This window comes from Talpa europaea, assembly GCF_964194135.1.
Source record: "Talpa europaea genome assembly, chromosome: 11".
NCBI classification, from domain to species: domain Eukaryota; kingdom Metazoa; phylum Chordata; class Mammalia; order Eulipotyphla; family Talpidae; genus Talpa; species Talpa europaea.
In genome coordinates, this window is record NC_140078.1 from 97,848,073 (window position 1) to 97,861,338 (window position 13,266).

Consider the following 13,266-nt stretch of genomic DNA (forward strand, 5'->3'; position numbering starts at 1 on the left):
CCAGCCTCCCGGGTGTGGATGCCTGAGCCCAGCACCGAGGCTCCTCGCACTCGGAGTGCCCGCGCTAACTGGCAGGCGCTGGGCGCTCCCTGCCTCCTCCCTCCCTTCTCGAGTTGCTAAAATAGATAATCCTCTCTCCGGAGCCAGCAGCAGTGGCATCGGTGGCGGCAAGGCCCTTCCTCCACACAGCCCGGCCTAAGGGAAGCAGCTCCGGGGGATTCTGGACCCTGCTGCAAATCCCCCTCGTGTCCCCCCTCCCCAGTGTTTCTCCCAAGGTACTCTACCCCCCACCCCTCTTTTGCCCAAATCTCTCCATCCCAGCACCCTCCCTCCCTCCCAGGCCTGGCATCTGCAGCAGCCGCCACCAGAACACCCTTCCTCTCTGACTTGGGCTATTGAACTTCTCTGCCTGGGAATATCTGCTCAGGCTTCAGAGGCCCCTGCCGTCTGGAGGCCCTGCCCTGAGGGGCTCAATAATTTCACACTAGGCTGAGACAGTCCATCCACTCCCAAGACTGGGCGCTCTGGAAGGTAAGCCCCAGGCAGGCTGGTCATCCTGGGTGCTCTGTGGTCAGCACGGGCATTTGATGGACTCATTAGCACAGAACGACAATCGGAGATCCTGCCTCTTTACTCCCGACCGCTACGATTTATTCTCATTTATAAGGGGAGAACAGAGTAGACACCTGATAGGCAGGTTGGGGGCAGTGAATGGAACTACCTGTGAGCGGCCCAGGCATTCAGCAAGAGCCCAATAAATGCATCTGGCAGCCCTTCCTGTCTCAGGCACAGCCTGCCTCCTCTCCTGTCCCCAGTGTGGGCCTGGAGTCCGCAGGGCCAGCAGCGCTATGCTCGGGCAGGGCAGCGAGAGGCAGGGGGCAGCAGTGTGCTCAGGTCACAGCACAGGGCTGCAGAGGTGACCTGGGCTCCCCTCCCCTCACCAAGGCATCAGCTCAGGCCCCCGCCTTCCTCTTCCAAACCACTAAGGCCCCGATAAAGGGTCGGATCACAGCCCCCACTCACAAGAAGGGCCCGAGGGTCCGGGCATGACCAACAGTGGGGCCACCCTGTTGTTCCCACACCCCCACTTCCAGCCAATACCCCCTCTGCAGACCGGGACCCAACATCTGGGGAAGTGCAGGATGCCTGCTAGGATGGAGGGGGGTGGGTGGGGCACTACCCCTTGAGAAGGCGATTCCCTTCTCCAGTCTCCAAGTTCTGTCCATCCTGGAGTCTCTCCTTTCATGCGTGACACTCCCCTGGAGTGGGCTCTTGAGGGAGATGCAGGCTCCTGCCTGAGACAGGACAGCATGCGGCCACCCCCAGGCCAGACTCACCCCCTGCACTTGGAGCCTCTCCCCAGGGGACGGGGCCCCCAGGCCTCTAGCTGAGCAGCAGAGTCCACCTTGGCCGTGCAGAGCGAGGGGAGAAACCAGAACAGCCTCTGGAGCCAGGAGCACTGACTTCAAGCCCTTACTCTGTGTCTTAGGTTCTCAGCTGACCGATGGGACTAGGAGCTCCCGCTCCCGCGGGTCAGGCTGTGCAGGCCCTGAGTTCAGAGCGCTGGAGGGGCGAGCACGCGGCAGGGGCTCGGTAAGTGACAAGTCGCGTTACTAACAGTGTGATGTTCCGCTTGAGGACCAGCCCTAAAGGCGAGGTCTGGCCGCGGGCAGACAGGAAGGCCAGGAATCCAGTGCTTTCCAGGAACATCTGTGTCAAGCCTCACGGGAGATCAGAAAGCTCCCAACAACAGCCTCATTGTACAAATGAGAAAGCTGAGGCTCAGAGAGGTAGATGTCTCCCCCAGGCTCACACAGCACACAAGTAGCAAAGCTGGAGTCTAGATCCCAGTTCCCAACACACCACACAGCCTTTGTAAACCCCCTACTGTGTGCCGGGCTCCCTGCTGAGCTCCCTTCTAGCTTTGTCCAGCAAGGTGAAGCTGCCAGCCTGAGAAGCCCAGGGTGGAGACGGGTCCAGCAGCCCCCCAAGTGAGGACACCCATCCCCAGGGCTGGATCGACACCTGGACAGATTGAGGTGGGTGGGTGGGCCCAGCTGGAGAGTCTGAGGTCCACAGCCACAACCTGAGCTCCCCAGAAGCCCCCACAGGTTGGAGGGCCCATGGCCAAAGCATTGGTCCTGGGGTCATGCACGCCCAGCTGTGGGGTCCAGCTCACAGAGTCCCCACCTATGTGCTCAGGTAAGTCCTTCCTCAGCTGCAAGCTGCCCCCCAGGGGCAAACAGAGAAAGGGAGCTTCCAGGGGCAGGGTGGGGCTGCCTATGATGCCTGCACAGGGGAGGGCTTTGAAAGATGAAGCACAGTCATGGGTGGATTTAGGCCCAAGGCTGTGGGGTCAGCCTGCCTGGGTTCAAATCTCAGATCCCCCACTTTCTGGCTCTGTGACCGGACAGCGTAACCTGTCTGAGCCTTGGTTTCCTCACCTGCAAAGTGGAAATAATAGTAGAATGAACCTTCTCTGTTGAGAGGAGGAAAGGAGATAAAGGGTAAAATAGTGCCTGGCACGCAGGGAGCACTCAGCCAGCCCATGTGGCCAGCATTCTTAAGGCTGATGCTGTTGGGGAGCAGACGTCCAGGTCCTAGGTCGATCCCCTAGTGCTCAGGTAAACTAGGGGGGTCGGTGGGCTGATGTATGACCTGGGAGGGAATGTGGCCTAAGCAGCAGAGAGAGGAGCTGGCCCTGGAGTCTCTGCCAGTGCAACCCTGCAGAGGGATGGCCCGGGACGAGAGTGGCGGGAAGCAGCAGCAGGCTCACTTCCCCATCTCTTCCCAAGTTCAAGGTGTCGTGGTCACCCCATGTGGGGGCACAGACCCAGGTCTATGAGAGGAGATGCTCCCTGGTGCCACCCAAGAGCAGGGCTGAGGACTGGGTGCTCCCTACCCTCCTGGTGCTCCTAGCTGAGGAAGGTTTGCACCTCCCGAGCCTCAGTTTCCCCGTGTGAATATCGGGGACAGGAACCTGCTCACAGGGCTGCTGGGAGGAAAGCGTGGCTTCACAGATGGAAGTGTCTGTGACACAACAGCCGCCGGCACACACCTCTCCCAGTGCAGCCAGCTCTCCGGACCTCAGTGCTCGGATGCACCTGCAAGGACCCCCATTGGGTCTGCCTCCTGTCCCCCCTTCTTCTGGCATCACCCCCATTTTCCCTGGGGAGCCGCTCCTTTCCTGCACTGAGTCTAGGTGGCGCTCCCCTTTTCCCCCAGCTCCAGGAGGCCCCGGGCACCAGAGCAGACCACCCAGCATCCGCCCACTCCTGCCCAGGGACAAGATGAGCACAAAACCCGTCTGCCCAGCGAGAGAGACTATACGGGGACTTGACTCCAAGGGACTCCAAGGGACCTTCTTCCCACTGGGGTGCGGAGAGGGTGTCAGGCTGAGGAGGGTGGGCACTGGGCACCCAAAGGGGGTGAGAGAGGGAGAGAGGAGGTAGGGCGAAACCGATCAAATGGAACTGAGCCTGACGCTGAGGTCGCCTTAGCACCTGGACCCCCCTGGAGTCAGCAATATCCCCCTGCAGCTGCCGCCCTCCTCCACCGGACTCCTTTAAGTCTTCTGCCAGCTTCAGTTGGGTGTTCAGTAACTTGGACCCCAAAGAGTCCTGACTAACGCAGACTCCCAGAGTCCGGGACAGAGCAGAGACTCAGCCATGAGTGAAGGATAAGCAGAAAACGGGCTGATACGCTCCCTGAACTCTGCCTTCGGCAAGGCCCGAGCCCCACACTCAGGGGGAGGAGGCCGCGGCTGGAGGACGGACTCGGCCTGGCAGGGCGCAGGGCAGACAGCAGTGTCAGCACCTTCAGCGGACACTTGGGGTCTGGTTTCCAGGCATCTGCAGCTCGCTTGTCATCTGAGTCACACCTGCCGGGCACGGCCTCCGTGGGCCCCAGATTTCCACAGGGCTTCCTCTGCAGAGACAGCAGTCCCCGTTAGCGGGCGAGAGCACAGGCCCCCTTAAAGGACAGGAGACCAAGGGTGACCGGCAGACAGCCCAGGCAAACCTAGCGTTCAGGTCCACGCCTACTGTGGCCTCCAGCGTGGCTCTGAGCAAGTGTCTACGTACGCCTCCTTTTCTGGCCCCCAAGGCCCTCCCTGGGTTCACCCGTAAGCGCAATCTCATTTCTTTCATTGCCAGAGAAGTTTCTGCCACTCAGCCACTGAGTCTGCAGGACCAGGATTCAAATGCGAGGTCGTCTGAATACCCGCAAAAATGAGCTGGCAGAGCCCAGGGATGGCCTCGGAGAAGCAGCGCCCACGAAGGGACCTAGGCCAGCCTCCACCCCCTGCCTTTTCCATTTTTGCCTCAGCCTCGCAAAGCCCCAGAGGTCTGGGTTGCTGCCACCCCCACCTGCTTCCCCAAACAAATTAGCATCTCATCAGACATGCCTTTAATCTGCTCACCCGGCCCTTTCTTCCCCATGGGCCAAGCGGTGACATTTCTGCCACCCAGTTCTGCTGAGCTAAATAAGACAGCGGCCCCCTCGGCAGCAGAGGAGAGGGGTGGGAGCAGACCCCGCTCAACTGAGTCTGTGGGGAGGGGGGAGAGGCTGAGCACAAGGACCACCCGCACATTCACTCACTCAGTAAATAAACACTCAGGAAGCACCTGTGTGCCGTGAACAAAAGACTTCGTGGAGCCTGTAGTCTGTGGGGAAGGCAGAGAGTAAATGACCAATGTAATAATTAAGTACATTTGGCATCATGTTAGAGGCAAGACTGGCTATAAATAGAGCAGGGTGAGGTCAGAGCAGAGAGAGACGCTGCTGATGAGAAAGTCTTTCCAGAATTCAGACTGAGGTCTCCAATAAAGCCCCCAGGCCTCCCCAGAAACACTGTTGATTGAAAGTACAAGATGAGCCTGGGACATCTTGGGGCACCAGGAAGTAAGGAAATACTCACACTCTGATGGGGGAGGATGGAAAGACACAGACGCCTGCTCGGTCAAATGGGGCACCCAAAAGAACAACGGGCAGAAAACAGTAGAAATCCAGGTGTCCATGATTCTCGAGAGAAAGACCCCACACCAGTCCCTTGGGCAGCAGTCACGGCCCCATCGCACTATTCTGTAAACGGGAAACGCAAGTGAACAACAAGGCCTTTATCCTGACTCTCCTGGACAAGGAGTGTTTTAGGGGAACCTGCCAAGGGAAAGCCATTCTTTACAGAACCACAGCCAGGCGGGGCAGAGGCCACAGCAGCACTGTACAGTCACCTCCACTGCAGGCCTGATGAAAGGCCCAGCCTTGACCTTCAGTGGAAGGCTGAAAGGCCTTGGGAGAGGGGGAGGCAGCCAGCAAGTGAACCCCTGGGCCATTCTTGGCATTGCCCAGAATGGGACATTCTAGCATGATGCTCCTCCTAGCAGGCTGTGGAAGGAGGCCCACAACCCCATCGTGATGTATGCTTCCCTCCAAAGTTGGCCCTGAATCAAACGCAGCTTCAGGCCAGTCAACAGAACAGGGGACAGAAGAATGTATTAAACGACACCAGGAGGCCATTCCACAGCACAGAGGACCTGGCTTCCCCAGTAAGTTAAGAGCGGGGTGGGGTGGGGGGAGAAGGAGGAAGGGATTGCTACAGATTACGAGATACTGAAGAGACCCCCAACTAAATGCCACCCCGGGACCTTGCTGGGCCCTGATTTGAATAAAGAGAGAAAAGATATTTAGGAGACAAGCAGGTGGGGGTGGGGGACCTACAAGGACCGGGGATCGCGGTGGCTTTGGTTGGGTGGATCCTGCTGTTGTACTGATGTTTAAGAAAGTCTTTATCTGTTGGAGATGGAGATGAAATTTTTTTTAATAAATTTTATTTTTATATTCCCCATACAATTGCAACCCCCTTATTTTGACCCCAATCCCTCCCCTCCCCGCCCCCCACCCCCCAAAGAGTGTCCCTGGTTCATAGTGGAGATGAAATTTTAAAAAGCCTGAGATTTCACCATGAAAATGCCCAAGGACATCCGTGTTACGTGTGCCATTTGGAAGTAAACAAAAATTTGAGATCTAAAATAAAACCAAACGGGGGGTCGTAACAGGCCTCACAGAGAAGGTGACATTTGAAGTAAGGCTGAAAGAGGGAGGGAACCATGGAGGGTGGGGAGATGTGCTCCCACAGGGAAGGGGAGGCGGCCTGGAGTGCCTTCCTGGGGGGCGCAGGGAGTCCTGGGGCCTAATGCAGGGCTTCCTGAGAACCCTGGCTTCTCCTCTGAGGGAGGGGGGCTGCTGCAGTGTTTGGAGCAGGGGAGGGACGAGGCCACCTGAGACTTCACCACATTCTGGCTGCTGTAGGGAGAAGGAACTTCAGAGGTGGGGGTAGAGGCAGGGAGGCTGGGATATGGGGGTGCCAATAAGGACTGGTCCCAGCTCCCACTCTCTGTGGGGTCATTTTCACACTCTGGGCCTCAGTTCCCGTTGGTAAAATGAGGATGATGATTAAGATGTAAAAACGTCCTGCATACTTTTAGGGCTGGGCATGTGTGGCAGCCCAGGGCTCTCCAGGTCTCACGGGGCATCGGGGGTGCTTGAACAACCAGCTCCGAATCGGAAACTTTGTGGGTGCCTGGATGGAGATTCGCTGCCTGGCTGTCTGTAATGAAGACCAGCACTGAGGTTCAGAGAGGGAAAGCGGCTGTTCCAGCATCACACAGTTTCCAAGTGGCAGAGCAGGGATTTCCGACCCCACCCAGCCCCTCTAGTCTCTCGGCCCATCCCCTGCCCTTCACCCTCCCCAGATTCCCTCTGAGGCTGAGAGCCAGAAAGCAGCCCCACAGGAGGCTAATCTGTCTGATGGTTGCAAGTCATTCCTGAGCCAAGAAGGAAAATGCCACCAAGCACTTTCGGCCTGGGCCTGGGTGCCTGTCCGACAGGTGCACCAACAGGGCCACCTGCCAGGAAACAGGTGTCCTGCCTGTTAATATTCCTGGCACTGCCTTCCCAGCGCAATAATTAGGAGCAAACTCCTGGGCAGCCACCATTGACGAGGATGCAGATTAAATCAAGGACACTTGGGCAGAGGTAATGGAAACGCTGCAATTAGGGCCCATGAAGTACAGGGGTGGCTTGGCTGGGACCCCTCCTTGTGCCAGGACATGCCAGCGCCCACCCCAGGCTCCGCCTCCTGGGCCTCCCTCCCACATCGGCCAGTCCCGGGAGAGGACAGCGCCCAGGGAGGTTTGGGGTCAGACAGGACTGGGTCAGCACCCCGCACTGCTTGGTCAAGGCCCTTTGCTTGCCCATAAAGTAGGCACAGAATGGCCCAGGCCCCAGGGCTGTGATGGCTTCATGATACAATGCAAGTCTGGGTCCCCTGGGGTTCCGTGAATAAGACCTGTCTGGTAATTAAATGCCAGGCACTCGGACTGCAGTTTCCTCATCTGAAAAATGGGCATTAAAGAAACATTTCCTCAGGATGATTCTGCAGTCGACACTGTTCCTGGTCTTTGCAGACATCAACCCTCTCCAAATGTGATGGCCCCAAGTGGGCCCAAGGTGCACCAGGCAGGACAGAGGCCCAAGGGCACATGGCTGGGAGCAGAACCAGGCAGGCTGGCTCCAAGCCACCCTCGCACCCACTCTGCTCTAAACACAGACGCAGCAGTTGCCGTCTGCCTGCGAGCCTGTGGGTGGGTGTGATTAAAACAGCAAACTGGGCAAAATGAGCACAGGACGCAGCATGGCCCATGCCGGCCCCGCCATCCTGGGCCCTTCCACCTTATCTGGGCGATAGCCAAGGCGCTGGAATGTGGGGGCAGAGCAGGGTGGGGTGACACCTGCGTCCTGACCAGCCACGTGACTCTGGGCTCCAAGCACCCTAGGGTCACCTGCCCTACATTTCGGGTGGTTGGGGAGCTTCATCTGGGTCACAGGTGGAGTGGGTACCAGGCCCACCCTCTGGTCAGTGGCACCGCCATCTGGGAAACTAATGGGAAATGAAGGGATGGAGAGAGAGGCTGGGCCCACACTCGGAAGACACAGGGCCACGTGGCAGGTTCTTGTCCCCATCTGGCAGGTGAGGAAGTGGAGGCGCAGATTGGGGAAGGAATAAGGCCAAGGTCACAGAGTCTCTCAAAAGCAGTCAGAACTTGAACCCAAGGTGCTGGGTTCCCACAGGGTAGCTGCTCCCACTCAGAAGTGCCCCATGGGGCCGGTGACAGGGATGGGAGCTGACAAGGCCTCTCAGGTGCTCGCATAAGGGTAACAGTGAGGGGAGGGGAGGGACTGGCCTGAGGTCCCTGCCTGCTCCTCCCAAACAGATCCGACACCCAAGTCCCAAAGACCCAGGGAGGCAGGGGAGCGGCCACCAACACAATGGGCCACGAGTCACCGCCCCTTCCGGGCTGTAAGTAGACAACGTGAACAGATTGACTTCTCCAGGACCAGGGGAAGGGGCTGACCCTACTCCCCGAAGTCCTGCCCCTGGGTCCCTGACATTTTTTCCTTAGCATTTATCATTTGACAGACCAGTTTTCACCTGTATTTCCTGTTTATTATCTGTTCCCCCATGTCAGCTCCATGGGACAGGGGCCACACCCACCTTGTGTGCAGCCCCAGCAAAAAGCGTGCACGACAAACCCACGTTCTGTGAGGGGCTCTCGTCACGCCCACCCTGGGCCTCTGCTCGCTGTCAATACAGAGACCAGCTGGTTCCCAGGGGGCGGGAGACCATTCATTCCTTTCCCCGGCTGGTGGCAGAGATTTGTACCAGGACACTCAGCAATGAGAATTGAGCTAGGATTTGAACCCAGGGCCGTTGGCCCCAAGCCCACTTTGGATCTGCTTCTGAGCACTGACATCTCCAAGGATGAAGAGGCAGGTCCCCCAGAGGCATCCTGGCCAGAGTCACTCAAAGTCCCCAGCCCAGTCATTCAAAGTTCACTCCAGCCGCGGGAGACCAAGCATCCATTCTGGCTACACTTAATGAGGCTATTACGTGCCAGGCCCCCGGGGATGCAGCGGGTCTCGGGGCTGCAGTCTCACGAGGCATCTCGGGAGTCAGGAGCGACAACAAGAAGCCTGGGCTGATGTCACTGCAGAGATCAGAACCGGGTCAGATTGAGGTCACCCACTCACAGGGCAACCGGAGAGAAACCACTGATGACCCGGGGACAATCAGTCCATCTGTCCCCAGACCCCTGTGTCTCACTGCTTCCCTCAGTCATCTACTCACCCGCAACCAGTGGCCGAGAGCCCTTAAGCTCAAGCCATGGATAAAACTCGTGGCACTAACACCCTACCATGGGAGAGGCAGCACACAGGCGCTATAAGGCAGTTTGCAATAAGCGTGTTGTTCTTGTTTTGGTTTGTCTTGTCTTTTTTTTTTTTTTTTTGAGGGCTTCCTAATACATTGTGTTTATTTTATTTTTTTAGAGATCTATTTATGCATACAAGAAGTGGGGTACAGGTCAGAGGTGTGAGGGGAGAGAGGATTCACCAGAGACAGACTGCAGAACAGGCAGACTGACTGAAATACACTGCTGAGGGGAGCAGCGGGTGAGACAGGAGAGGTCTGCTGTGCCATGTGGGTAGCTCCCTGGCCGGGGATCGAACTCGTGCTGCAGTGGCTGTGAACAGCTTCATAGACTGTGTCTTAACCCCTTGCGCCACTAGGGAGGCCCTACTACGTTGTGTTTAGGATCCATTTCCAATATCTTATGTGTTCCTTCTATTATTTTTTGTTTGAGGGTTCTTCTGAGTTAGAATGTAGAAATAAACACATTGATGAAGAATAAAATGGGGTAAGAGGATTGCGTGGGAGGAAACCTCTCTGGTCAAGTCTTCACACAAGTGAAGAAAGTGGGGGACTTTGCCCTGCAACTCTTTGAGTGAGGCAGAGCTTCAGCCAGTGCAAAGGCCCTGAGGCAGGACTATGCCTGGTACATTTGAGGACCAGAAGAAACCAGTGCGGCTGGAGCTGAGTGAGCCAGGGTACAGATGTCCTGCATGATGTCGGCGAGGTCAGGGGCAATGACAGATCCGTGGCAGTGAGAACTTGGGCTTTCCCTCTGAAGAAGGCGGGGGCCCTGGGAGGATGTGGCGCAGAGGTGGGATGTGATATCAGTTTTAACAGGATGCACTCTGGCTGCCAGTGAAGAGGCTGCCACAACCAGGCAAGGAATAGATGCTGGGGACTTGAGGGACCTAGAATATAGTTTAAAGGAAAGTGGCAACACACACACACACACACACACACACACAGCCCAGTGAAGCAGGAGAAATACAACCACTTTATAAAAGAGGAAACCAAGGGTTTTCTTTTGTCCAACATCACTCAGGGAGGAAGTGCCAGAGCTGTGAGTATAACCCAGGGTCCTGGCTCCAAAGCCTGTGCTTTCTCCTTGGGGGTTCTGGGGGGTTTTCTTGGGGCTCATGCATGACTCATGTGATGCAAGATCAGAAGGGAAACATCTTACCCCATCACTAGCCCCTTACTCAGCTGCATAGCAAGGCTAGGACGGGGACCAAAGAGGTGCTCATGGGGGGTGCACAGAGATTGCTGGACAGCAACAGACAAGTTCCAAAAATGAGAATAAATGGTTAGAGACGGTAATAGCAACTTGACATTGCCGTAACACCCAGCGCTGATCAGCAGCCTGCATTTCTCATGTCTTTGTTGTTTTATTTCATTTTTTCAATAGTCCATTGCTGGTATATTTTTCAAATGGATCAGTCTCCAATAGATTGACAAATAAAAAGAAATGACTGGCCCTTCCTCAGTCCAAGAAGCACTACTTCAGAAAAAGCAAGAAGCTGGCACCCGGCCCAGCATATAATTCAACATAAAATAAAGCTGTAAAATAAAAGTTTAGCTTTCAAAATGGCACAGAACTTTTATGTGTGCTGAAACAGAAGTAACTTTTTAAATCAGGGCTGCTTGACCTCTGACATTCTGGACTGCATAATTCCCCTGGTGGGGCCACCCTGTGCCCTGGGAGAAATCCAGGCCTCGCCCACTAGATGCCAGCACCCCCTGAATGCCTTCAGATATTGTCAAATGTCCCCGCAGGGGCCAAACTTCCCCCAGTGGAGAACTGCTGGCATTAAGATGTTCTGATTCTTGGGGCCTCCCCTGGTGGCGCAGCGGTTAACACTGGGTTGTGAGGCTGCCCACAGCCTCTGCAGCGCCGGTTCGATCCCCGGACACCGGCGAGGGTCCCACACACACACAAAAAAAGATGTTCTGATTCTGCATGTGTATGTGTGTGTGCACATGCACATAGCGTGTTTTATCCCTGGCCCACCATCCTTACGCACATGGCCAGCCTGAGTTTGCAGTCTGTGAGGTTACCGTTAGATCTCCACTCCCAAGGTTACCACAGACACTAGGGGCTCTCAGAACTGCAGCCCACATAGGACTGAAGCTGCTACTGGGTGCAGTACCCCTCTCTGACCCCACCCTCAACTTCAACTCACAGAGGGCCAGGGGCAATTGATATGATCTTGGCATCTGGTCAGACACTAAAGCCTCCTACCAGAGGGAGGGGGCTCAACGCCTGCAGAAAGTTTGAGACTGGTGGGCACTGGGAATCCCAGGCCCATGAGAAGCTGGACATTCTGGCAGGGGGTCCAATGGAACAGAAGCTCCAAATGGGGAACATTGGGGAGCACAGAGCTGGTTCAAACCACAGGTGGTTGTGCCCCGACCCTGGCAGGGCTCTGATACAGAATGACTGGACAGGGCTGCAGGCTCTGCGTTTTCAAAAGTTCACCAGGTGATTTGGGAGCCCAGCAAGGTTTAAGACGCCCTCTGAGTACATCAGAATCCCCTGGGAAGCTTGATAAAAACAGATTCATGGCAAAAAAATTAAAAGGACTGCCAACACCAAGTACTGGAGAGGATATGGAACAACTGGGACTCTCCCACGTGGCTGTGGCAATGCAACGTGGCATGATGGAACTGCTTTGCTGTTATCTGTTGAAATCTTTAAATATGCATATTGTAGAATATAACCCGTAAAACTGTTAAAAATATGGCCTAGTAATATGCACTTGAAAGTGGATACCCAACAGAAATATGTGCACCCAGCTATTTTAATAGCATAATTTTTCACAAGGGTCAAAATTGAACACAATCTAGAAGCCAATCACCAGTAGAAAAGAGGGAAGAAAAGGAGTGACAAATTCATGCAACAGAATACTACACAGCAGTGAAAAAGAAGACAGGATCTCAAAAGCTCGATATTGGATGAATAAAGTTGGACAGAGTCCACGCTAGAAGATTCCATTTATATGAAGTTTAAGAAGAGAGGGGGAAACAAACGATTGTGTAGTGACACATATACTAGGTGATAACACCATAAAGAAGACCCAGAGGATGCTCATCAAACAAGTCAGGGAGTGAGTGGCCGGGCGGCGGGGAGGGGAATAGGAAATGAGCCTGCGGGGCATTCCTAAGGGCTGGCAATATTCTCCTTCTTAACCAGGGTGGTTACAGGGGCGTTTCTTTTTCATTATTCTTCACACTACAACTCTGTGTCATACCCACGTGTCTGGGTCATGATTTAAAATAAAGAAGGAAATGTGTTTCTATCCTGTTCCCTGAAATGCTTGGGCCTGGGAATAAGAATTTCTAAGCAGGCTGTCACCTCTCTGCCCCCAGAAATTCTGATTCCCAGGGTCCTGGGACCAAGTGGGGGTCTAAGACATCTGGGGAGCCCTGTGGGGTGAGGCATCCAAGAAGTCAGAGCCCAGGAGCAGGTTCTGCCTCTCAAAGCCAAATGGGGAGGGCCAGTCCTGAGAGGTGATCAGCAACCAAAATGGAGCCAGCTGGGCCTCTGCACAGTGGCCGGCCCAGTGCAGGCTGCCAGCCTTGCTGGTGGGCACAGCCTGCTCAGGGGCATCTTGTGCATCAGCTGGCATGGGGTGAATGAAGCTGGGCAGGCTTTTACACCATTGGTCTCTGTGGCCTTGATCTTGTTAACATGGAGGGTGCGTGGGCGTGGGGCACGTGTGCCTGACTATGGACACCTGGGCATGGGTGTGTGTGCGTGAAAGTGCAAGTGTGCACACGCGAGCCTAGAGGTCGGGGATATAAGGGCGGCATTACTCAGAGACAGTTGGCTTCGAGAGGAAGAGACCAGAATGGCTTCGAGAGGAAGAGACCACGAGGCCAGAGAAAGCCCAGACAAAAGTGTATAGAGATCCGCAGGGGCTCCAGTTGCCCGCTCCCTGCTGGCTTGTCTCCCCTGTTTACCATTAACACCTGTGAAAATGAAGCCAAGGGCTCCAAAATTCTCCTTCAAATTACAA

The 13,266-nt window shown here is 55.5% G+C and overlaps 1 protein-coding gene across 1 annotated transcript in view; it reads right to left on the bottom strand.

The window, feature by feature from the left end:
• GRIP2 (glutamate receptor interacting protein 2) overlaps window positions 1-13,266 on the bottom strand; it is a gene marked incomplete at both ends in the record, with an annotated part of 75,969 nt that overhangs the window by 40,927 nt on the left and 21,776 nt on the right. The gene's annotated exons all lie outside the window — the stretch shown is intronic.